Source organism: Apium graveolens, chromosome 3 (assembly GCF_009905375.1).
Source record: "Apium graveolens cultivar Ventura chromosome 3, ASM990537v1, whole genome shotgun sequence".
NCBI lineage: Eukaryota > Viridiplantae > Streptophyta > Magnoliopsida > Apiales > Apiaceae > Apium > Apium graveolens.
In genome coordinates this window covers 183076385-183102674 of record NC_133649.1, presented here as the reverse complement: position 1 = coordinate 183102674, position 26290 = coordinate 183076385, and the positions used below count along the sequence as shown (strand labels likewise).

General features: G+C 35.9%; 1 non-coding gene across 1 annotated transcript; it reads right to left on the bottom strand.

The window, feature by feature from the left end:
• Positions 1-22963: 22963 nt before the first annotated feature.
• Positions 22964-23070, bottom strand: LOC141716336 (small nucleolar RNA R71). Its single transcript, XR_012573049.1, has one exon. It is a non-coding gene; the product is annotated as a small nucleolar RNA R71 (small nucleolar RNA).
• Between the last annotated feature and the right edge of the window lie 3220 nt (positions 23071-26290).

Below are 26290 nucleotides of genomic sequence, written 5' to 3'. Positions count from 1 at the left end.
GATCGTGATTTCGGAGTCCAAATCGAGCGTGTGAGTATTCGTTTTGAAGCTTATGATCTCTAGTTTTCAATTATGTAATTGTTTTTCGTGTTTGATTGATTGAATAGAAATTTATATTTTCGGGTTTAATTCTTGAATTCGGGTTTTGATTTCTGTGGATTGTTTGATGATTCTGTTAGCATAGTCGTGTAGATCGTCGTTTTTCCTGTCGATTGGTACCGGGTTTGTGTTTGCTGATGTCCGTTTCGAGCTCGCCGGAGTTTAGCCGCCGCCGCCGCGTTTCTTCGTTTTCCGGCTGCTGTGTCGATGAACGAGGAAGGAGAATTAGAAGGGAACGACGTGTGATTGCTGTGGAACAAGAACGGGGAAGAACGTGCCTGGAATCGAACGTTTTGGCCATGTTTTTCGTCTCGCCGGAATCAGTCCGCCGGCGTCGGATTCTGGAATTACAGCCGGTGTTCTTCCCGACCCGTTTGGGTTGGGGACGACCCGGTTGCAACCCGGTTTCGACCCGGGTTTGATCCTAAAAACCTTAATCTGAAAACCTGTGTTGTGTTTCTGATATATTAATTATTTATTATATTTTCTAAAATCAGAAAATCAGTTTTAAAAATTCTAATAATTAATTAAAAATTAGTTTTATATTCTGAAAAATAGTATTATTAATTTCTAAATTATTTTATTAATTTATAAATTCGAATTTAATTATTTAATTTATTATTTAATTATTTATCTAATTATTTATTAGTTATCTAATTAATTAATAATTAGGTAATTAATTAATAATTAGGTAATTAATTAATAAATAAGGATTAAAAATAATTAAATAATATGATTAATAATTCGATAATTAGTTATTATTACGAGTAATGATTCGATAATGAGAATTATTATTCGAGAGATAGTTATTCGAATAATATTGTAGTGATTATTTGTATCGTATAATTAAATACCGATAATTAATTGATTAACGAATCGTATAAGTTTCAGTAATAATGTAATAGTTCGATAATTATGTGAGGATTGCAAGTAGCTCGTATTTATACGAGTAATTAATCGTTGAGTTAGATTATAATTCGAGCACATAGTAGATATTCGATAAATAGCGTATCCGTTAATAGAATCGATTGATTATTTGTAAATAATCGATCTAATCGAATAAATATCGATAAGTTATAAATATTATAATAAATTGTGATTAATCCTGATAATTAGAGATTTATTATTTTAGATTATTAAATAAGCAATTATTAATTATTTATTAGTTATTTATTTATTCAATATTTAAAAAGTGATTAATTATTTCGATAATTAATCACATAATTTTTAATAAATCGTAACTTCTTCATTTTAACTCCAAAAATTATAAAAAAATTATTTTTGACTTTGATTTTTCTTAAATAATTATGTAAAAATTATTTTAGGATTTAAAAGGTTGTAATAATTATTTATAATGAATAATAAATTAAATCATCCGTATTTACTTCATAACAATTCAACCGTTAGTCCGATTTGAGTGAAACGAAGACCTCTAGACTCAGAAAAATGAGACAAATCCAATAAAAATGGTTGTAAGTTATAATTTCTTCTGAAAAAGAGTGGTTTGGTGATAATTGATAGTTCATAGGTCCTAGTAGGGATATAATTGAGCCGAATAAATCCCGAAAAATTATAATAAAATCAGATACGACTAGTAATGCAGGTATAAGCCCAGAATTGATTCTAAAAATAATTATAAATCTAGAAATTAATTATGTGCTTTACGTGCTACGTGCTTTATGTGATTATATGAATAGATGTGCTGTATAAATGTATGTATATATATATGCGAGTCAGATAGAAACGCATGGGTAGACTGATAAGGTTGCGTGATATCAATTCAAGATACACGTATGTAGTAAATTATCTAAACACCTATCTTTCCATGATTTGTTCAGTGTTAGCAAGGCAGAGCAAGCTAGGGTCAGAAGACAGTGAGTTAAACCAGGTTAAGTACGCGCAAGGCAAGTTTTTCCCCTATTCTAAATTCAGAATAGTGAATTATATTTCTTTTCTATCATATCAATTCTCTTTGATAATCATTGTTCATATACACTGTTGTCCATTTATTATTACTTGTTCCAGTTTCATTTCAATTCTTGATTTACCCAATTTATTGAATTCCCTGTTCATATTTCAATTCTTTTACCCTACATATATTCTGGTATATCCTGGTGTTGGGATATATCAATAGCATACCGATTGTTCCGGATGCTCAGCCTTGGACTGGATGGTTACTATAAAGGCTGGGTTTTTCCCAGACCATTAATTAATAGGCCATAGTTGCCTGAGTACTCCTTATGTTGGTTGGGTCTATGCAGTTGGGTATAGATCCGCACTATATTCTGACTGATCAGCAGATTATAGTGCATATGTTGGTTCTTGTTTCCAGTCTTGTTCATTTGGCACTCGCCATCATTGGCAAATTATTATCATATACAGATACAGATGGTTGTTCAAACCAGCAGCTTATTGGTTCATTTATTTCTCTCTCTTTATAATATATATATATATATATTGTTGCAGGCTTGTTGAGCAATTTTGGCTCATTTCTTTTATTGTCACTCCTATTGTTTTACAGTTAAGGTAGAGAATGAAACCCATCAGAACCCGCATAGTCAAGAAGCGAGTCAAGCAGCGGGACCCTCTTATACCAAGAGTGTTCCTTCCTATTCCCGAAGAGAGCTTTGAATTGCCAGATCAGGTGTAGCAGGATAAGTAGTAATGTTGGGTTGAATAAAAGTTTTGTGTAGTTTGAATAAAAGATTGCGTAGTGAAATTGTAGATAGAATAAAGTTTTGTAATAAAGAGAGTTCTTGAGACAGGTTTTATTTAGTTGGGTTTGTAATAAAGTGTAGTGCATGATTCTTGTTTCCAAACTCAACCCTTAAAAGATCCTGAGTAGTGATAGTTCGGGGTAATTATTATATTAAAATTCCGCTTGTGCAGGTATAGTTGGTAATTGTTGTTAATAATGCCCCAAATCTATACCCCGGATTTGGAGGGTGTTATAGTTGGTATCAGAGCTTAGGATTGACCTTGGAAAACAAGAATGTTAGGGTTAAGATAAGATAGGAAAATAAGATAGGATGAGGGTAAGAGTGTTAGGATTGTTTGTCTATGTGATTAGAAGTTATGAGTTATAGGATTGTGATTTGATTGTTTTGTGTTATTATTTTTATGTATATTAGATGGCTTCTTTATCATCATCTACGGAGAGGACCGAGACAGATCCAGTGGATGCACAGGTAGTAGCCCCAGTGTCAGAGCAGGTCTTACCTCCATTGCCACCTGAGCCAGCACCAGAGATACCACTTCCCCCGGAGGTACCAGGTTTTGCAGATTATTTTCCATACGTTGAGCCAGAGATACCAGATATTCCACCATTAGAGTTTCTGATGTTTGATATTCCTGATATGGTTGATCTTCCGCAGTGGGAGGATTTAGAGCCTCAGATTCCTATGCCACCAGTTGAGATTCCAGAGATGCCACCGATGGAGCCAGAGGCAGAGCCGCCTGTGTATGCGCCTATGGAGCAGCCTGTCTTATTTCCTGCCCCATTAGCCATTTATGCACCTGTTCCAGGAGTGTATCAGTTTCCTCAGCCAGAGTTTATGGATGAGATCGTGGTAGATGGACCATTACCTTCTCGAGGTTCCAGCACTGATCTTCATGAGCATCATACCGTGACTTACCAGCGCTTTCAGGCAGAGAGGGAGGAGAGGATTAGATGGCAGAACCAGTGTAGAGAGATCCTTGGATTGTATGAGACACAGACGGATGGTCCTGTCAGAGCATTACGACCGGATTATATACTGAGAGAGAGACTACATCATATTCACCGGGTTAGTTTTCAGCAGCTTACTGATTTGAGACAGCAGGATCTTAGTGCGGAGACAGCATATCGCAGAGCATTGGGACTTACCGAGGCAGTGCTAGAGGCAGTGCAGGAGGAGTTGAGCCATGTACCACAAGGATTTTGAGATTAGCAGATCGATGAGTGCTGTATTATGTATATTTTGTAGATAGAGGCAGTATAGTATTGTATGAGTGTAGCTACTGACTCTGACTGATAGTAGTAGCAGTACGACTGTTATGTCATAGGTTTTTGTATCAAGCACTGACACCTGTAGCTGGTGTTCTACCTATATATATATATATATGAGATAATCTTTTGCACGTTTTCTTTATTTTATTTCCAGTCATTTAAGCATTTACATTTATTTCAGTACCATTGCATATTTACAAATGTAGTTTTATTCACGATCATGTTGTAAAAAAAAAAAAAAAAATTTAAAACATATCATACTGTTTTATCTATTCAGTCATTTAATAAGTTATTTTATTTTCTCAAATCGACTGTTTTAATATATGTTTAATATACTGTTATTAAATAAGAACCATTATTTATTTACCAGAAAAATGGCACCTAAGAGAAAAGCGCAGCCTGACTCATCGAATGGAAACACCGATGGCCAAAACAATAATAAACAGATGGATCAGATGTGTAATCTCATGCAACAGCAGATGTTGATGATGCAACAACAAATGCAGCAGCAGCAACAGCAGTTCCAGCAACAGATGTTACAGCAAGCCGCTCATCCAGGACATCAAATACCACCAGCAGCACCTACGACTAATTTCAAGCAATTTCAGTCGGTGAAGCCACCGGAATTTATGGGTTCCATAGATCCTACAAAAGCGAGGGCTTGGCTGAAAGAGATGGAAAAGGCTTTTTCGTTGGTAAAGGTTGAGGAAGAGCAGAAGACAGATTTCGCTAGCTATTTTCTAAAAGGCGAAGCTAATTACTGGTGGGAATCAAAGAAAGCTTTGGAAGAAGGTGTGGTGACCTGGAACAGATTCACTGATCTTTTCTTGGAGAAATATTTTCCTCGTTTTATGAAGAACCAGATGGAGATCAAGTTCCTGGAGCTGAAACAAGACAACTTATCGGTTGCGGATTATGAGACTAAGTTTACTGAATTGGCAAGGTTTGTTCCAGAGCAGGTGGATACGGATGAGAAGCGGGCCAAGAGATTTCAGCAAGGACTGAAACCATGGATTCGTAGCAGGGTAGCTGTGTTTGAATTGACAATTTATACGGCTGTTGTTCAGAAGGCTATGATTATTGAAGGAGAAAGCGAAGCAGCTCAGAAAGAGAAAGGACCAGGGAATTTTCAGAATCGTTTCAACAAAAGGCCGGGATTTCAAGCTCGAGGAAAAGTAAACTTTAGGAGACCAGAACAAAACAACCAGAGGATGGGTAATCGACTACCTGCCCCAACTCAGCAAAGGCTTATTCGACCGCTTATACCTGATTGTAGAACGTGTGGTAGAAAGCATACAGGAGTTTGTAACAAGCTAAATGTTACGTATTTCAAGTGCAAGCAAAGGGGACACTATTCTGGAGAATGTCCAATGGGAAAGGCAGAAGTTACTTGTTTTCAATGTGGGAGAAAAGGACATATCGCCAAAGACTGCAGAGGAATTGCAATGGCTGCCAGTATTCCAAGAATTTTAGCATTACCTCCACCTCCACTACCACAGCAAAATCAGCCCAGAGCAAGAACTTTCAACATGTCAATGAAGGAAGCGGTACAGAGTCCGAATGTGGTTGCAGGTACACTCCCTGTAAATTCCGTAAATGCTTTAGTATTGATTGATTCAGGAGCTACTAGATCTTTTATTTCTGAAGCTTTTATCTCTAAGATAGATTGTGAGATTCAGTGGTTGGATTAAGTGTTAGTTATAAAATTAGCGAATAATGATCAGGTTGCAGTAGATCGAGTATGTCCGAGCTGTGATATTGAGATAGGGAGATGTCATTTTTCAGTTGATTTGATACCTTTTAGGTTAGGGGAGTTTGATATTATTTTAGGAATGGATTGGCTGTCTAGTATTAATGCTCAAATTGATTGTGCGAATAAGAGAGTGAAATTGCAAACTGAAGGAAATGAAACGGTAATATTTAAAGGTGAGAAGCAAAAGCAGAAATTCCTATCAATAATGCAGACGAGAAGATTGCTACGTCAAGGATGTCAAGCTTATTTAGCCTATGTACGGGATGTTGATAAGGGAAATTTGAAGATTGAAGATATTCCTGTAGTTTGTGAATTTCTTGATGTTTTTCCGGACGAATTACCAGGACTTCCACCAGATCGAGAAATCGAATTCACTATTGACTTGACGCCAGGGACTGAACCAATTTCGAAAGCTCCATATCGAATGGCACCTGTTGAAATGAGGGAATTAGCAAAGCAGTTGCAAGAACTTCTTGACAAAGGAATTATAAGGCCAAGTGTATCCCCATGGGGTGCGCCAGTATTGTTCGTGAAAAAGAAGGATGGTAGTATGCGACTGTGTATTGATTATCGTGAGCTGAACAAGTTAACTATCAAGAATAAATATCCTTTACCTCGCATTGATGATTTATTTGATCAACTAAAAGGAGCAGCATGGTTTTCGAAAATCGACCTACGATCAGGCTATCATCAGTTAAAGGTCAAGGCCGAAGATATTCCAAAGACAGCGTTTAGAACAAGGTACGGACACTATGAATTTCTTGTGATGGCTTTTGGATTGACGAATGCACCTGCAGCGTTTATGGATTTGATGAATCGAATATTCAAGAAGTATTTGGATAAGTTTATCATCATATTTATTGATGACATCTTGATCTATTCAAAGACGGAAGAAGAGCATGCAGCGCATTTAAGAACGACATTGGAAATATTACGGAAGGAGCAGCTTTATGCAAAATTTTCCAAATGCGAATTTTGGTTGAAAGAAGTGCAGTTTTTAGGGCACATCATCAGCAGAGAAGGCATTCAAGTTGATCCAGCAAAGATTGAAGCCGTGTTGAATTGGGAAAGACCAAAGACGCCGACAGAGGTTCGAAGTTTCTTAGGTTTGGCAGGATATTATCGAAGATTTGTCAAAGATTTTGCGAAGATAGCTACACCGCTGACCAAGTTAACTCGACAAAGTGAAAAGTTCGAATGGAATAGTAAGTGTGAAGAAAGTTTTCAAGAGTTGAAGAATCGGTTGGTAACGGCACCAGTATTAGTACTGCCAGACGAGTAAGGAAATTTTGTTATTTACAGTGACGCTTCATATCGTGGTTTAGGATGTGTGTTGATGCAACATGGTAACGTCATTGCATATGCGTCGAGACAACTTAAACCTCATGAACAGAAATATCCTACGCATGATCTGGAATTGGCAGCAATTGTATTTGCATTGAAGCTGTGGAGACATTATCTGTACGGTGAAAAATGTGAAATCTACACGGATCATAAAAGTCTGAAGTATATCTTCACGCAAAAGGAACTAAACATGCGACAACGTCGATGGCTGGAATTGATTAAAGATTACGATGTTACAATCAGTTATCATCCAGGAAAAGCAAATGTTGTAGCAGATGCGCTAAGCAGAAAAGAAAGATTGAATCGGTTGACTTCATGCGAAGAATTGGCCAGGGAATTCGACAAATTGGAAATCGAAATTCGTATTCCTAATGAATCTGCAGAAACTATCTACGCTATGACTTTCCAACCAGAATTGCTGGAAAAGATTCGCCGTTGTCAAGAAGAAGTGATGAGTCAAGACGATAACTTAACAGGAGAAGAGATTACAACTCAGAAAGATAATGAAGGAATTTTACGTTTTGCGTCAAGAATCTGGATCCCTAACGTGGCAGAATTAAAAGAAGAAATTATGCGAGATGCGCACAATTCGAAGTATTCCATTCATCCAGGAAGCACGAAAATGTATCGCGATTTGAAGGAAAACTTTTGGTGGCCGAATATGAAGAAGGAGATAGCAGAATGGGTGAGTAAATGCTACACATGCCAGCGAGTTAAAGCAGAACACCAACGTCCGAGTGGGTTATTGCAACCATTAGACATTCCAGAATGGAAATGGGAACATTTAGCGATGGATTTTGTGGTAGGACTACCGAGGACTAGGGCAAATCATGATGCGATATGGGTAATCATTGACAGACTTACGAAGTCGGCACATTTTCTACCAATTAATGAAAGATTTTCGCTCGACAAATTAGTGCACATGTATCTCAAAGAAATTGTGATGCGTCATGGAGTACCAGTATCAATTGTATCGGATCGAGATCCTCGTTTCAATTCAAGATTTTGGAGACAATTCCAAGAATGTCTAGGAACGAAGTTGAATATGAGTACAGCTTATCATCCGCAAACTGACGGCCAAAGTGAAAGGACAATTCAAACGATTGAAGACATGCTACGAGTTTGTGCGATCGATTTTGAAGGCAGTTGGGATGAACATTTACCCCTAGTGGAATTTTCTTATAATAATAGCTATCACGCCAGTATTGGAATGCCACCGTATGAAGCATTATATGGGAGGAAATGCAGATCACCCGTGCATTGGGATGAAGTTGGAGAACGCAAGATTTTGGGTCCAGAATTAATTCAGCAGACAAAAGAAAAGATTAATCTTATTCGAAAACGAATCGAGGCAGCACAAAACAGACAAAGCAGATATGCAAACCAAGCCAGGAAGGATATGGACTATCAGGAAGGAGAACACGTATTGCTCAAAATATCGCCATGGAAAGGATTGACCAGATTTGGCAATAAAGGGAAATTGAAGCCACGATACGTTGGACCATTTGAGATTTTGAAGAAAATTGGGAAGGTTGCGTACGAGTTAGCTCTACCACCCTATATGCAGCACATTCACAACGTATTTCATGTATCTATGCTTAAGAGGTATAATCCTGATACAAGGCATGTAATAGAGTATGAACCAGTAGAACTTCAGGCAGATTTGTCATATGTAGAACAGCCAATAAGAATTCTAGATAGGCAAGAGAGGGTATTAAGAAATAAGTCTGTGTCATTAGTGAGAGTTTTATGGAGAAACCCAGTGGTTGAAGAATCAACCTGGGAGCTTGAAAGTGAAATGCTAGAAAAGTATCCTCAGTTATTTGCATAATTAGATTCTGAGGACAGAATCTTGTTAAGGGGGGGAGAATGTAACGACCGAGGAATTACGCTTGTATTATATTATAATAATAATAAATTATGTATATTATTATGTGATTAAATGTGTTAAGTCGTTGAACCCTAACTGCTATGTGTTATGTGTTGGTTGTTTTGATCCAAACGTGTTTTGGATATTTATTGAGCGTTCTATCGTCAGTTATATATATTATATCAAAACCTGTACAGCTCAAAACTATGTTTTAAAAGCCCGTATTTCAAACAAAATCATTGGCCCTATTTTGCCAAAAATGCCCTATACCGTATCGCTATTCTGAACCCCTAGACGTTTTACAAATTGACCTTTTTCGCGAAAAACGACTTTTCCGGACCCCTTCGGGTACCAAAAACCCCACAAAAATCACATTTTTATTTTTATATGATTATGAAATTATCATATATCATTTTTCTTTGTATTTTTGTATTTTTCACAATTTTTGGGAATTTTTAGTATTTATTTTGTATTTATTGGATATTTAAAAATTCATTATTAATACCCAAAAATTATAAAAATTGGGGCCAAATATTTTTATTAGGAGTGTAATTAGACCCTTAATTTTACTTAGGGGTATTATTTTTATAAATATAAATACCTGAATTACTATTAATTAAATCAGTTAATTATAATTAAAAATCAGAAAATAAAAAGAAAATCAGAAAAGGGAATTAGGGTTAGGGTTTGTGAAGAACAGAGCAGGAGGATCAAAGGCGATTTTGATCGTGATTCCGGAGTCCAAATCGAGCGTGTGAGTATTCGTTTTGAAGCTTATGATCTCTAGTTTTCAATTATGTAATTGTTTTTCGTGTTTGATTGATTGAATAGAAATTTATATTTTCGGGTTTAATTCTTGAATTCGGGTTTTGATTTCTGTGGATTGTTTGATGATTCTGTTAGCATAGTCGTGTAGATCGTCGTTTTTCCTGTCGATTGGTACCGGGTTTGTGTTTGCTGATGTCCGTTTCGAGCTCGCCGGAGTTTAGCCGCCACCGCCGCGTTTCTTCGTTTTCCGGCTGCTGTGTCGATGAACGAGGAAGGAGAATTAGAAGGGAACGACGTGTGATTGCTGTGGAACAAGAACGGGGAAGAACGTGCCTGGAATCGAACATTTTGGCCATGTTTTTCGTCTCGCCGGAATCAGTCCGCCGGCGTCGGATTCTGGAATTACAGCCGGTGTTCTTCCCGACCCGTTTGGGTTGGGGACGACCCGGTTGCAACCCGGTTTCGACCCGGGTTTGATCCTAAAAACCTTAATCTGAAAACCTGTGTTGTGTTTCTGATATATTAATTATTTATTATATTTTCTAAAATCAGAAAATCAGTTTTAAAAATTCTAATAATTAATTAAAAATTAGTTTTATATTCTGAAAAATAGTATTATTAATTTCTAAATTATTTTATTAATTTATAAATTCAAATTTAATTATTTAATTTATTATTTAATTATTTATCTAATTATTTATTAGTTATCTAATTAATTAATAATTAGGTAATTAATTAATAATTAGGTAATTAATTAATAAATAAGGATTAAAAATAATTAAATAATATGATTAATAATTCGATAATTAGTTATTATTACGAGTAATGATTCGATAATGAGAATTATTATTCGAGCGATAGTTATTCGAATAATATTGTACTGATTATTTGTATCGTACAATTAAATAGCGATAATTAATTGATTAACGAATCGTATAAGTTTCAGTAATAATGTAATAGTTCGATAATTATGTGAGGATTGCAAGTAGCTCGTATTTATACGAGTAATTAATCGTTGAGTTAGATTATAATTCGAGCACATAGTAGATATTCGATAAATAGCGTATCCGTTAATAGAATCGATTGATTATTTGTAAATAATCGATCTAATCGAATAAATATCGATAAGTTATAAATATTATAATAAATTGTGATTAATCCTGATAATTAGAGATTTATTATTTTAGATTATTAAATAAGCAATTATTAATTATTTATTAGTTATTTATTTATTCAATATTTAAAAAGTGATTAATTATTTCGATAATTAATCACATAATTTTTAATAAATCGTAACTTCTTCATTTTAACTCCAAAAATTATAAAAAAATTATTTTTGACTTTGATTTTTCTTAAATAATTATGTAAAAATTATTTTAGGATTTAAAAGGTTGTAATAATTATTTATAATGAATAATAAATTAAATCATCCGTATTTACTTCATAACAATTCAACCGTTAGTCCGATTTGAGTGAAACGAAGACCTCTAGACTCAGAAAAATGAGACAAATCCAATAAAAATGGTTGTAAGTTATAATTTCTTCTGAAAAAGAGTGGTTTGGTGATAATTGATAGTTCGTAGGTCCTAGTAGGGATATAATTGAGCCGAATAAATCCCGAAAAATTATAATAAAATCAGATACGACTAGTAATGCAGGTATAAGCCCAGAATTGATTCTAAAAATAATTATAAATCTAGAAATTAATTATGTGCTTTATGTGCTACATGCTTTATGTGATTATATGAATAGATGTGCTGTATAAATGTATGTATATATATATATATATGCGAGTCAGATAGAAACGCATGGGTAGACTGATAAGGTTGCGTGATATCAATTCAAGATACACGTATGTAGTAAATTATCTAAACACCTATCTTTCCATGATTTGTTCAGTGTTAGCAAGGCAGAGCAAGCTAGGGTCAGAAGACAGTGAGTTAAACCAGGTTAAGTACGCGCAAGGCAAGTTTTTCCCCTATTCTAAATTCAGAATAGTGAATTATATTTCTTTTCTATCATATCAATTCTCTTTGATAATCATTATTCATATACACTGTTGTCCATTTATTATTACTTGTTCCAGTTTCATTTCAATTCTTGATTTACCCAATTTATTGAATTCCCTGTTCATATTTCAATTTTTTTACCCTACATATATTCTGGTATATCCTGGTGTTGGGATATATCAATAGCATACCGATTGTTCCGGATGCTCAGCCTTGGACTGGATGGTTACTATAAAGGCTGGGTTTTTCCCAGACCATTAATTAATATGCCATAGTTGCCTGAGTACTCCTTATGTTGGTTGGGTCTATGCAGTTGGGTATAGATCCGCACTATATTCTGACTGATCAGCAGATTATAGTGCATATGTTGGTTCTTGTTTCCAGTCTTGTTCATTTGGCACTCGCCATCATTGGCAAATTATTATCATATACAGATACAGATGGTTGTTCAAACCAGCAGCTTATTGGTTCATTTATTTCTCTCTCTTTATAATATATATATATATATATATTGTTGCAGGCTTGTTGAGCAATTTTGGCTCATTTCTTTTATTGTCACTCCTATTGTTTTACAGTTAAGGTAGAGAATGAAACCCATCAGAACCCGCATAGTCAAGAAGCGAGTCAAGCAGCGGGACCCTCTTATACCAAGAGTGTTCCTTCCTATTCCCGAAGAGAGCTTTGAATTGCCAGATCAGGTGTAGCAGGATAAGTAGTAATGTTGGGTTGAATAAAAGTTTTGTGTAGTTTGAATAAAAGATTGCGTAGTGAAACTGTAGATAGAATAAAGTTTTGTAATAAAGAGAGTTCTTGAGACAGGTTTTATTTAGTTGGGTTTGTAATAAAGTGTAGTGCATGATTCTTGTTTCCAAACTCAACCCTTAAAAGATCCTGAGTAGTGATAGTTCGGGGTAATTATTATATTAATATTCCGCTTGTGCAGGTATAGTTGGTAATTGTTGTTAATAATGCCCCAAATCTATACCCCGGATTTGGAGGGTGTTATAGTAAATACAACAAGTACCCAAGTAAGTAGAGTCAGTGAACTTTAACGACCACCGATGACAAGCACATAAACTTAAAATTAACACCGAGTCCCCGGCAGCGGCACCAAAAACTTGTTAGGACGAAAACACGCGCTAATATTCACGCAAGTATACGGGATCGCTAGTAATATAGAATTAATTCTAGTTCATTCACACAGAGACTCTTTTAAGTTAAGTTCAATTTATGCGCTCATGCAACAATGTTATGGTTATCGTTCAATGCTAAGACGAGTAACAAATTGAGATGGTTTATAACTAAGTTATTAACTAACATGCAAATAATTAAGAGATTAAAAAGGTTTGATTTACTTATATAACACAACATGGGATTCTAACTTCATTACTACTTCATTCAATAGCCTTTTTGTTCTTAACCTTAGCATGCAATGGTGATGACAATAATCGGATAACACGAAACTAGTAAACGCCAACTTTCGTTGTACGAATACCCTACTACCAGACATCCATAAAAGAGATAGAAGCTGAATAGACACCGGTTATATTGAGACCCTATATGTCTATAGAATTTTACAACATAACGGTTTAATGCGCAAGTTATCTATTATAATTACATAGGGCAAGTAAGATGGTTAAAATTACCTACGAATCATGCATATCAAATACATAAACCTATGCTAACATGGCAAGTTCTAAACCCCTATATTCACATTCGTTTCAATAGACATTAACACGCTATCTTATAAGTTCGCGACGCTCATAAGACGAATAAGCACAACCAATACTAGGATATCATACAATCACGACACACTAAGGTATCAAAACATATTAATTATTGAAATCCATAGTTAATCCGCTAGAACCCCACAATAACGATTAGCCCATAACTGAACTCATCGTCACCGTGGGTTCCGATGAAAGTATGGTATAATAATTAAGTCTTTATAAATATGAATAATAATCAAAGTACATTAAACAAGAGTGTAAGGTTCAACAAACAAGAAAACTACCATCCAAGATTACAACTTAAAACAAAGAATCACAAGAATAAACTAGATCCTCTTCACCTTAGTTGTATTTGTGCTCCTAGGTGTTCTTGATGTCTTCTCCTTAAGCTCTGTTGTAAAAAACATCTTTAAGTTGTCTTTATATAGTAGCCCAATTAATCCAGAAGCCCATAAAATCCTTCTTCTAACTGCAACAGGATTCTGAAATCCCGACACTGTGCGGCCGCGCGCTTCATCAGCGCTGGCGCGCTGTCCTTCTACTATTCTGGCACGGCTACGCGCTAGAACAGCACGGGCACGCTGACCTTCTGGAAAAAACTGAATAGCTTTCTTTTATTTGCTTGTTCTTGATGGATTTCCACGAGCAAACTCCCGGGACACCTTCCTAACACCACTTTAGCACCAAAGCAATGCTAAATCTCCTCGATCCTTTATTTATGCCTGAAATGCAAAACACTATAAAAACGCATAAAAAACACAAACAACTTGAGTACAAAACACCAATTTAAGCCTTTATAGGACGTTTTAAGTGGACATAAATGCCACTTAACAATACCATAATCCCAAGTTTGGAGTCCCCTTCGAGTATCTGAAAATCCTCTTCACAATCATTAAATGTGATTCTTTATGATTGGCTTGAAATCTTGCACACGAACATGTTACAAACATGATGTCTGGTCTACTTATAGGTAAGTACAGCAAAGATCCAAATTCCTATATAGCTTGAGATATCTACACTCTTGCCCTTTTTATTTTCATCCAACTTTGTAGCTGTAGACATAGGTGTAGATGCAGGTGAACAATCAACCATACCAAACCTTTTCAATAAATCTTTGACATACTTAGTTTGGCTGATGAAGATTCCATCACTTATTTGACTGACTTGAAGTCCAAGAAAGTAACTTAATTCCCCCATCACACTCATTTTATATTCATTATGCATAAGATTGGAGAGTCTTTGACAAAGCTTTTCATTAGTAGAACCAAAGATAATATCATCCACATAAATCTGAACTAGGATCATATCATCACCATGTTTTTTGTAGAAGAGTGTCTTGTCAATAGTACCTCTAGTGAATCCATGTTTAATGAAAAATTCTGACAGTGTGTCATACCAAACTCTAGGTGCTTGTTTTAGTCCATAGAGAGCCTTGAGTAACTTATATACAAAATTTGGAAATTATGGATCTTCAAAGTCAGGTGGTTATTGCACATAAACCTCTTCTTCCAGCTCACCATTAAGGAATGCACTTTTCACATCCATTTGATATACCTTGAAATTTGAATGTGCAGCAAATGCAAGAAAAATCCTTATTGCTTCAAGTCTTGTAACTGGAGCAAAAGTTTTATCATAATCAATTCCTTCTTCCTGTGAGTAGCCTTTTGCAACCAACCTTGCTTTGTTTCTGGTGACTTTTCCATTTTCATCCATTTTGTTCAAGAACACCCACTTTGTTCCAATTATATTATGTTCTTTCGTGCAGGAACCAGTTTCCAAACTTTATTTCTCTCAAACTGATTTAGCTCTTCTTGTATAGCAGATATCCAATCAGGATCAAAAAGGGCTTCCTCAGTTTTCTTTGGCTCAACTTGTGAAAGAAAACATGCATGAAGGAATTCATTTGCAGTTGCACTTCTAGTCCTCACTCCAGCAGTTGGATCACCAATAATTGCTTCTCTAGTGTGACTTCTATCCCACTTTCCGGTGTGAGTTTGTTGACTTAATTTTTCTGTGTTTTCTTCACCATTGGCATGACTTGCAGAACCTTCCTCTCTTTCTCCCCCTAAGTTCGTGCTATCAAATTCGGGTTCATGAGATGATCTTCCATTCTCATGATTCACTTAATAATTGGACTCTTCATCAACTCTGTGATTTGTGTTGATTTTGGCTTCATCACCAGAATCACTGTCAATGTTGAGATTTTCAAACTTGAGGGCTTCAGCTTCATTTTCATCAAGGCATTCCAAGCCTGGACATTTGTCATCATCAAAAGTAACATATGTGTTTCCATGATCTTCTCTTGTTCAATCACATAGACTTTGTATGCAATTCTTTCCAATAAATATCCCGGAAAAATTGCCTCAAAAACTTTAGAGTCAAATTTTCCCACATATTCAGAGTTGTTTTTTAACACATAGCACTTGCTTCCAAACACATGAAGATGCTTTAAAGTAGGCTTTATTTTAGAAAATATTGAGTAGGGTGACTTGCCAAGATTCTTGTTAATGAGAAATCTATTTTAAGTATAGAATACAGTGTTCACAGCTTCTTCCCAAAAACTAGTTGGCAACTTTGCATCTTGCAACATTGTTCTAGCAGCCTCTACTAGTTTTCTGTTCTTTCTCTCAACTACCCCATTTTGTTGAGGTATTCTAGCAGCTGAGAATTCTTGAACAATGCCCTTGTCTTTGCAGAATTCATTTAAGGTTGCATTCCTGAATTATGTTCCATTGTCACTCCACAATCTTTTCACATAATTTCTAATCTTCAGCCTGCTTCTCAATCTTCTTAATATGTTCAATTATGATGTGTGGAGTTTCATCTTTAGAGTGCATAAATTCGACCCATGTACATCTTGAGTAGTCATCCACCATCACAAGTGCATATCTCTTTCTTGATATTAACTGGACATTAACTGGTCCAAATAAATCCATGTGAATAAGTTGCAAAGGTTCACTTATAGAATTTACATCTTTACTTTTATAACTTGATCTTTTCATTTTTCCTTTTTGACAAGCATCACAGACTTCATCTTGAGCAAAATCCAGATTAGGCATGTCTCTCACTAACTCCTTTTTTGTTAGAGTATTGATTGCTTTGAAATTCAAGTGAGACGGTTCTCATGCCACAGCTTTTTTTGCTCTACAGATGCCTTGGCGTAGAAGTAATTAATTCCATCCTCATTTGCTGAGTCCAAGTATGCAACAAATAAGCTTCCTTTCCTTGCTCCTTTTAGAGCAACTTCGCCAGATTTCTTGCTGATAAAAGTACATTCTTCTTTGTTAAATAAAACCTTGAAACCTTTTTCTGCGAATTGGCTGACATTGAGAAGATTCACTTCAAGACCATCTACCAGTGCTACATCATTAATGACAACATTTCCAGAAATCAATTTTCCATATCCCATTATGAAACCTTTGCTGTTGTCTCCAAAAATCACTAATGGGCCAGCCTTCTCCTCAAACTTTGATAGCAGGGCCATATCACCTGTCATATATCTTGAGCATCCATTCTCTATGATCCATATGACTTTCTTCCTTTTCCCTGCATACAATGAGTTTAAGTGTGTTTAGCAACCCAAGCAGTGTTGGGTACTTTCTTCTTGTTAACAAATTTGATAGAGGTAGAGTTTGATGATTTAGAAAGAATAAAGTTTATTGAATGATGTTCATTATCCTTTTTAACTAAAGATTCAAATATTGATTTCCTTAAGATCAACTCTCAGCTTGTGGCAACTTGTCATTACTTTCATGTTGCAAGGCATGCAATCAAACTTATCACAAAATGAGTAGGGATCTTCAGTTTTTGCTTCATTGTACTTGCATGCTCCCACTCCTGGCTTACTAACAATGTTTTTACAAAGGTGAGTTAGATGATTAAAAGAGCCACATTTTTTACATTATTTTCTTGAAGCATCTACAACATTAGCAAAATTGTTGCTTTTGTTTATCCCAATCTTTCCATTTCTATTCTTCTTCTTCATTCTTGCATCTTCAGTTTTTGTTTCCTTGACAGGTGTCTTGGAATATTGATTGACCATGGGCTTCTTTTCAGCTTTGGAATTTGGAGTTATTTCTGCATTTTTCTTCTCATTATCTTTATCAACATTTTGTTGTTTTATAATCAACTCTTCTTCACTAAAATCTACTTCACATGCTTTGAACATAGGTGAACCAACCTTTCTCAGCATAGCTGGGACATCTTCATTTTCTGTTGCTTTTTCTTTATCCCCTACAGCTTTCTTGTTGATATTCAAAGTATCATAATCAAGACCAATAGTTATGTTAGCACATGGCTTGTTCTTCTCATGAGACTGACCAACCAACTCAGATACATTCCTGAATGACTTCAATTTCACCTCATTATTATCAATCTTTTCACTTAACACAGTGTCAATCTCTTTGGCACACTTTAGCTTATTTTTCAAATATTCATTTTCTTGCTTGATTGACTCAAGCTCCACAAGCAATAGATCCATCTTTTGCTTCTCACTTTCAAGCTTCTCATTGGTTTTTGTTAGCCTACTGACTTCCATAGCAGCTTCCACTAAGCTAGTGTGTATATGAAACATCTCCGCACTCATCTTTTCCACAGTCTCCTTATACTGACTAACATTTAAATCAATAGTGGTTAGAGTTGGTACCTTTGATTTTGAAGTGGATGCTTCTCCATGCTCAAAATCCATGAGTGCATAGTTTCCAACCTCTTCATCCTCATCATCAACATCAATATCATCCCAACTATTTCCTTCTGCAATATAAGCTTTTCCAGACTGCTTCATCAAGAGAGCTTCATACTTTGCTTCCAGCTCAAGATAGGCCTTATCTTTCTTCACCTTTTTAGTCTTTCTGCATTTAGTAGAAAAGTGACCCAACTCATCACAGTTAAAGCACCTTATCTTTGATCTGTCCACAGATCCTATTTTGTAGCCACCATTACTAGCTGAATTGTACTGAGCTTTTGGTTTCCAATTGTTGCTGTTAGAAGATTGTCCCTTGCCTTTGAAAAACCTTGGCTTCTTGACTCTTATGTTGGAGATTTTCCTTTCTAAGTAAGCCATGATTTGATCCATTTCATCTAGCTCATCCAAGGTATAATATTCATCTTCCTCCAGCTCCAACATAACTTGCTTTTGAGGTCCGTTGTTCTTTTGTTCCATATCTTGAATAACTGAAGGTTGATCATCTTGTTCATCTTCACTTTCTTCTCTATCATTCACAATCAAAGCACTTGAACCATCAACAACATGACCATGGTAAGCTTTCAATGACTTCTTTTATAGCATTTCAATTTTATAAGTTTTCAAGATTCCATATAGAACTTCCAAAGTTATTCTGCTTAAGTCTCTTCCTTCTCTAATGGCTGCTATTTTCTGTTCAAGATGATCAGGAAGAGCTAGCAAAAACTTTAGGTTAACCTCCTCATCTTCATAATATTTATCATGTAGCTGCAAGTCATTTATCAATTTATTGAACCTTTCAAAAACTTCAGTGATTCCTTCTTTTGGTGTAGCCATAAACCCCTCATACTGAGAAACCAGAATTCTCCTTTGGCTTGACCTAACCTCCTCTGTTCCTTCACATAAGATCTCTATTTTATCCCAGATTTGTTTGGTTATTTCACAGTTTACAATGTTATTGTACATTACATTGTCAAGTGACTCTATCAAAATCAACTGTAAGACACTATCCAGAGAGACTTTTTCTTTTTCAGTTTCATTATATTCAGAAGGATCTTTAGGAGCATAATGTGCTAGAATAACCATGTCTCCATCTGTAGATTCCTCAACTCTTACCATGAGGGTGAAAGGCCCATTCTTGAGGATCTGAATTAGAGCTGGCACTTCGTGTCGTTCGGATATTTTCACGTTATGTACTTTTATGTTTTGTGTAGTGAAGGGTAAACACATATCCGACCCATTTAGTATTCGTGTACTTAAGGGCTAACACATATCCATAACTCATCATTTCGTGTTCATTTCGCGTATATTTCTTGTATAAAAATAAATTAATTAATTGATTAATAAATATATAAAATATTATATAGTTGGATATAATTTTACGTATATATATCTATTAAAAAATATATATTTACATATAATTGTATATTTTTGGATAAATTTTTATAAATATATATATGAAATTTATGTATATAAACAAATAATATTATAATAATATATATATTTATATAAATGAATATAAAAATATTAAAAACTTTATTAATAAATTTATTATTTCGTGTACTTTCGTTTTGTGTAGTGTACCCGAGGGTAAACACATATCCGAACCCGTTTAGATTTCGTGTTCTTTCATGTCGTGTACTTTCGTGTTCGTGTGCCAAAAAGATGAACACATATCAATTTATATCGTGTCATTCTCGTTTCGTTTTATCGTGTCGTATACTAAATTGCTAGCTCTAATCTGAATGTATAAATGATTGGCCATCCTGATGAACAGCAACATTTTCTTTTTCCATAGTGTGTAGTTAGATCTGTCAAAGGTAGGAATTTTGATACTGCTAAGCTTCTGTGTATTCATTCTTCCAAGATCTTTAATCTGTTTGCTTTCAGATTTTTCTCTGATACCACTTGTTGGGTAATGAATACAACACAGGGGGGTGAATGTGTTTTGAACAATTTTAATGGCTTTTTGATTATCTTAAACTAGATGAACAAAGCAAATAAGAAATGTAACAATATTATGTTTGATGAACTAAAGACAATGAACACAATATTTAAAACTCATTTAATTTCATATAAAAATCAAGCTAGTGTTTTTCTACAAATTTCTGGGTTCTTGGTATGTTAAGAACTCAACTTCTCTCTTGAGAGTTACAAGATTTTAGATCTATTTTGTTACTTCTGAAATAAAGCATCCGGTGTTTACTTTATAGAACAGTATCCACTAGTTTTACACAACATACAATAGCATGTACTAGACCCTACCTTAATTTAACTAAAATTTTCTATTTCTGGCTTACTGTATCTTTGACAATCGTGCATGTCTGTGACTTCTACTTTGTCAGTTAATCTTGGCCTTTGATCTTGTACTCTTCAAGTTGCTTTTTGTAGACTTTTTAAATCATTGATTGATTTGTTTGTTTATTGATAATCTTGGATATTTAACTGATCTGCATTTTGTACTTGAGTTTTACATCGAGATCTCCAGTTTGGTATATAGAGAACTCCACATCTCGATAAGTATAATGGCTTATCGAGATCTCTTGTTACTCTATAGTTGTTGTGACTTATCGAAGTCTGTGAGTTCTCGAATGTGAAATTGACTTGTCGAGATCTCTGAGTTCTCCAGTATAATCTTGACTTATCGAGATCTCTGAGTTCTCGAATAAACTTGGCTTATCTAGGTCTTCATAGTATAAGCTAGTGTCGATATCTCATAGTTCTCTAGTAAAGAAATGACTTTTCGATATTGATAAGTGGCATTTTATACCACTTCGAACGTCTTATAATGGCTTGAATTGATGTCTTGAAATCAGGTATTTTATGTATTTGATGTGTTTTTCTAGTGTTTTTGCATTTCAGGGTATAACTTGCGTATGTAGGAAGAATTCATCAGAAATAAGCCTAGGGAAGTGCTTGGCATTGGTTGGGGGAAGTTAGGAGCAGAACGCAGTAGAAATAGAGAGCAGAATAAGAAAATTTTCCAGTAGCCTGCTGGGCGCCCGCTCAGGAATGCTGGGCGGCCGCTCAGGAGCTTGGGCGCCCGCTCAGGAATGCTGCGCGGCCGCTCAGGGTCGAGAATTTTAAATACTGATTTTTTATAATCCTTATTATGTTGGACTTCTGAGACGGCTGGTTCTTGTGGGCTTCTATATAAGTAGTTTTCAGAGACGTTTCACAAAGCAGGGTGGTATCAAGCAAGGCGCAAGGAGAGAAGGAAGAAGACCGTTTTAGCACATCGCAACGAAGAAGAGGAAGCATACATTTTCTTGTGATTCTTTTATTCGTTGTATCGGTGGATGCTAGTTTTCTTTACTTTGAACCTTATTACTCTTGTGACGTACTCTGGTTTTAATAAGTATTTTTATTAGTTTATATTGTGTGTTATCATCATGTTTTCATATGAACCCATGGTGACGATGAGTTTGTCATGGGCTAATCGTTGTCATGGGGTTCTAGCGGATTTACTTATGGATTTCAATAGTTAATTGTTTCGATATCTTGGTGTGTAGTGATTGATTGATATCCTAGTATTGGTTGTGCTTATTCGTCTTATGTGTGTAGCTAACATATAAGATAGCGTGTTAATCTCTATTGTAACGACAGTGAATATAGAGGTTTAGAACTTGCCATGCTAGCATAGGTTCATGTATGTGTATGCATGATTCGTAGGTAACTCTAACCGTTTTACTTGCCCTATGTAATCATTATGGATACCTTATGCTTAAACCGTTATGTTGTCAAATTCTATAGACATATAGGGTCTCAATATAATTGGTGCCTATTCAACTTCTATCTCTTTTATGGATGTCTGGTAGAATGGTACTCGTGCAACGAAAGTTGGCGTTTATGAGTTTCGTGTTATCTGATTAGTGTCATCACCACCACATGCTAAGGTTAAGAACAATAAGGCTATTGAATGAAGTAGTAATGCAGTTAGAATCTCATGTTTGTCATATATAGTAATTCAACCTCAATTCTCTTAGTTAATGTTATTTAGTATAATCTCTTAGTTTAATAAAAACCCAATTTGTTATTTGTCTTAGCATTGAGCGATAACTATACATTATTGCATAGGTGCATAAATTGAACTTAACCTAAACCAGTCACTGTGGGAACGAATCTGATTTATATCTTATACTACTTGCGAACGCGTATACTTGCGTGAATATTAGCGCGTGTTTTCGCCCTAACAAGTTTTTGGCGCCGCTGCCGGGGACTCGGTGTTAATTTTTAGTTTATGTGCTTGTCATCAGTGGTCGTTAAAGTTCACTGACTCGGATTCTTTTACTTTCACGGTTTATTTTTTTGTGTTTAAGGTACTCATTACAATGGGCGATCCAGCAGCATGAACGAAAGCCTTGATGGATTTTTCTCAACCCAAGATCAATGACATTCAATCTAGCATTATCCGGCCAGCTATCACAGCTAATACCTTTGAGATCAAGCCTGGCATAATTCAATGAGTACAGACTTCAGTCCAGTATGGGGGTTCTCCAACTGAAGATCCCAATATGCACATTAGGGACTTTATTGAGATCTGCGACACCTTCAAGTTCAACGGTGTTTCTGAAGATGCTGTGAAGCTGAGAATGTTCCCATTCTCTCTGAGGAACAAGGCTAAGAGCTGGTTACACTCTCTACCAACTGGTTCGATTACTAATTGGAAAGATCTTGTTCAGAAGTTTCTTACTAAATTCTTCCCTATGGCGAAGATAGCTACAATCAGGAATGCTCTTACTCAATTTGCACAGCAATCAGGAGAATCTTTATATGAAGCTTGGGAGCGCTACAAGGAGATACTTAGCAAGTGTCCTCATCATGGAATGCCTGTTTGGATGATCATTAATTATTTTTACAATGGGTTGGCAGCACAGTCCAGACCCATGCTCGATGCAGCATCAGGTGGAGCCTTATGGGCAAAGAGCTATGAGGAAGCTTATGATTATAGAACTGATGGCTGCTAATGAATATCGGTATCCAGCCCAGAGATTGCCACAGAGCAAGGTACCAGGAGTTCTTGAAGTGGATACAGCTACGACTATCACTGCTCAACTAAAGGCGTTGTCTATGAAGATCGATTCTCTGGCTAACTATGGTGTTAATCATATAATTAGTGTTTATGAGCTGTATGCAGGTTCGCATGTGACAGAGCAATGCGCCATATCTAGTTAATCAGCTCAGTTTATGAGCAACTTTCAGAGATCACAGCAACCAGTTCCAGACACTTATCATCCTTACAACTGGAATCATCGTAACTTCAGCTAGAGCAACAATCAGAATGTGATGCAACGGTCATTCCAGCAGTTTGGAAATAAGCTATTCAACCCTCCTGGTTTTCAGCAACAAATTGCACCAAAACAACAACTCCAAATTTAACAACAAAATCATGATGCAGGTCTATCTTCGAATGAAAAATCTTAATTTGAGGAGTTGCGGCTTATGTGCAAAAACCAGGCTCTTATATGCCAAAGCCTAGCTATTTCTATCAAGACTCTAGAGAACCAAATAGGGCAAATTGCTAATGCATTATTGAATCGACCACCAGGAACGCTTCCTAGTGATACAGAAGCCAATCTAGGCAAGAGGGAAGTTGAAGAACAGGTGAACGCCATCACCTTAAGGTCTGGAAAGGTTGCAAGCCCCCAAATTCAGCAAGACGAAGATCCTGAAAAGTCTCAAGTTCCAGAATCTGAAGTTTTGGCTGAAGAAGATGTGTAGAAGGAAGTAGAGGTGGAACCAAGGAAGACTACTGTGGAACACACTCCTCCTGAGGGTAATACAGGGGAGAAACAGATCTATCCTCCACCTCCTTTTCCTAAGAGGCTGCAGAAAAAAAAGCCGGATAAGCAGTTCGAGAAGTTTTTGGAGGTGTTCAAGAAACTTCATATCAACATACCTTTTGCTGAAGCTCTTGAACAGATACCCAGCTATGCAAGGTTTATGAAAGGTATTCTCTCTCGGAAAGTGAAGCTCGATGACTTAGAGACCGTTGCTCTAACGGAGGAATGCAGTGCTGTACTGCAACAGAAGTTGCCTCTGAAGCTTACAGATCCTAGAAGCTTCACTATTCCTTGTATCATCGGAAACTTGTCGTTCGACAAGTGTTTATGTGATTTAGGAGCTAGCATCAATCTGATGCCCTTATCTATCTTCAAGAAGCTTGGTCTGCCTAATCCGAAACCAACATACATGTCATTGTAACTAGCTGATCGTTCCATCGCTTATCCACGAGGTATAGTGGAGGATGTCTTGGTCAAGGTGGATAAACTCTTCTTCCCTGCTAACTTTGTAATTCTTGATTTTGAGGAAGATAAGAAGATTCCCATCATCTTCGGAAGACCATTCTTGGCTACAGGCCGAACTATGATCGATATGCAAAAAGGAGAGCTTTCGATGAAGGTTTACGATCAAAAGGTCACTTTTAATGTGTTCAAGGAAATAAAGTTACCCACAGCTAAAGAGGAGTGCTTTAAAGTAGAGCAATTGCAGGTTTTGAATGCACCTCAGTGGAAGAGGAAGTTAGATATGCCATTCGATTCCCTTGGGTTAGCAGAGTTAAAATTTTCTGAGGAGCGTTTTGAACCATTTATTCAAGAAGCTCCCACACTTGAGCTCAACCCACTACCAGATCATTTGAGTTATTCATTCTTAGGTGCACCCCCTGACAAGGGGTTGGGATATATCTTTGATGATGTAGAGGGTAGCCAAACGGATCCTCCAGTACCTATAGAGGGTTCTTCTCATTTACAACAGGTAGTTGATAGGACTGGTATTGGTGATGCACAGTATAGAAGATTGACTAGGCTTATGGAGGCCATGCATGTCATCCACCGATATTTTGCTGCAGATTTGACACAGGCTTTGGGCACTATTTTCCGAGACACTGGTGGTGAGGTTGATTGGCCATCTGATCCTCCACCCGACGAGGGTGACTCTCCCGCTAATTAGGTATGCCTGAAATCCTTATTATTACCTTCAATGAGGACATTGAAAATTTTAAGTTTGAGGGTGATAATGTAAGGATTAGTAGTGTGTGTCCATATAGATTCATATAGATTCATATTGCATGTTTAGTTGTAGTTCATTCATATTTTTGCATGATTTGTTCACATAGGACATATTTGTTTATTTTTATGTGATTTCATATAGTGGTATTTGCATGCATATTTAGCATGATCCCTTAAGATGAACTATGATATTTGATAAGTTGATGTTGATTTGAGTGTGGTGATGACGAATAGAGGGATGTTTAAGCCCTATTGAATTGATTTGCATGCCAAAACAAATATTTTCCCAAAGTCTTATAGGGTTGCTTTTGATCTAGATCATGATCATACTTGTTTGTTGTTGAGATTTAATCACTTGGTTATATTTAGAATTTGTGATATTCTCGTAATGACGTAAAAACACTGATTTTTTTTATCTGGAGAAAAACTTGGATTTCATTGCTAGTTGTAAGGCTAGGCGTCAAATGGCTAGTAGCCGGCTCATATTTTTATGAGTAGTTTAGGGTTGAATGAGATGGAGCGAAATGCACTCATTCAGAAATTATTAAAAAAAAAAGAAAAAAAAAGAAAAAAAAAAAGAAAAGAGAAAAAAAGAAAAAAAGAAAAAAAGTATGTTTTATGCAAAATTGATCAAGAGTAAGCTCTTTAATACTCGAGTTATTAAGTTCTAGGGGACTTTGTGCCTAGTGACCTAAGGCTTTTATAGTCTTGGATCCGCTAACCTAACGCTCGCTACATGGGTATTATTTTATAAGTCTTTTGGGACCTCATTCATTGCACATTCAAATAAGCATCTTTGTTATGTGTTCAATAATAGTGTGAATCCTTGTATAACTCTAGTAGAAAGGAGGTGTTGTGAGTCATAATGTGTTTATTGTCTATTCTGTTTATAAACTTTTGATTATTTCGATGATAGATAATTTATGGTCATTGATCTAGTATCGAGAGATATCTGTTAAGCATTCCACACACGCATGTTTCTAGTTTGTGAGTTGGTTTTTGGGATTTATTCGAGCTCTGTTTAAAGTCATTGCATTC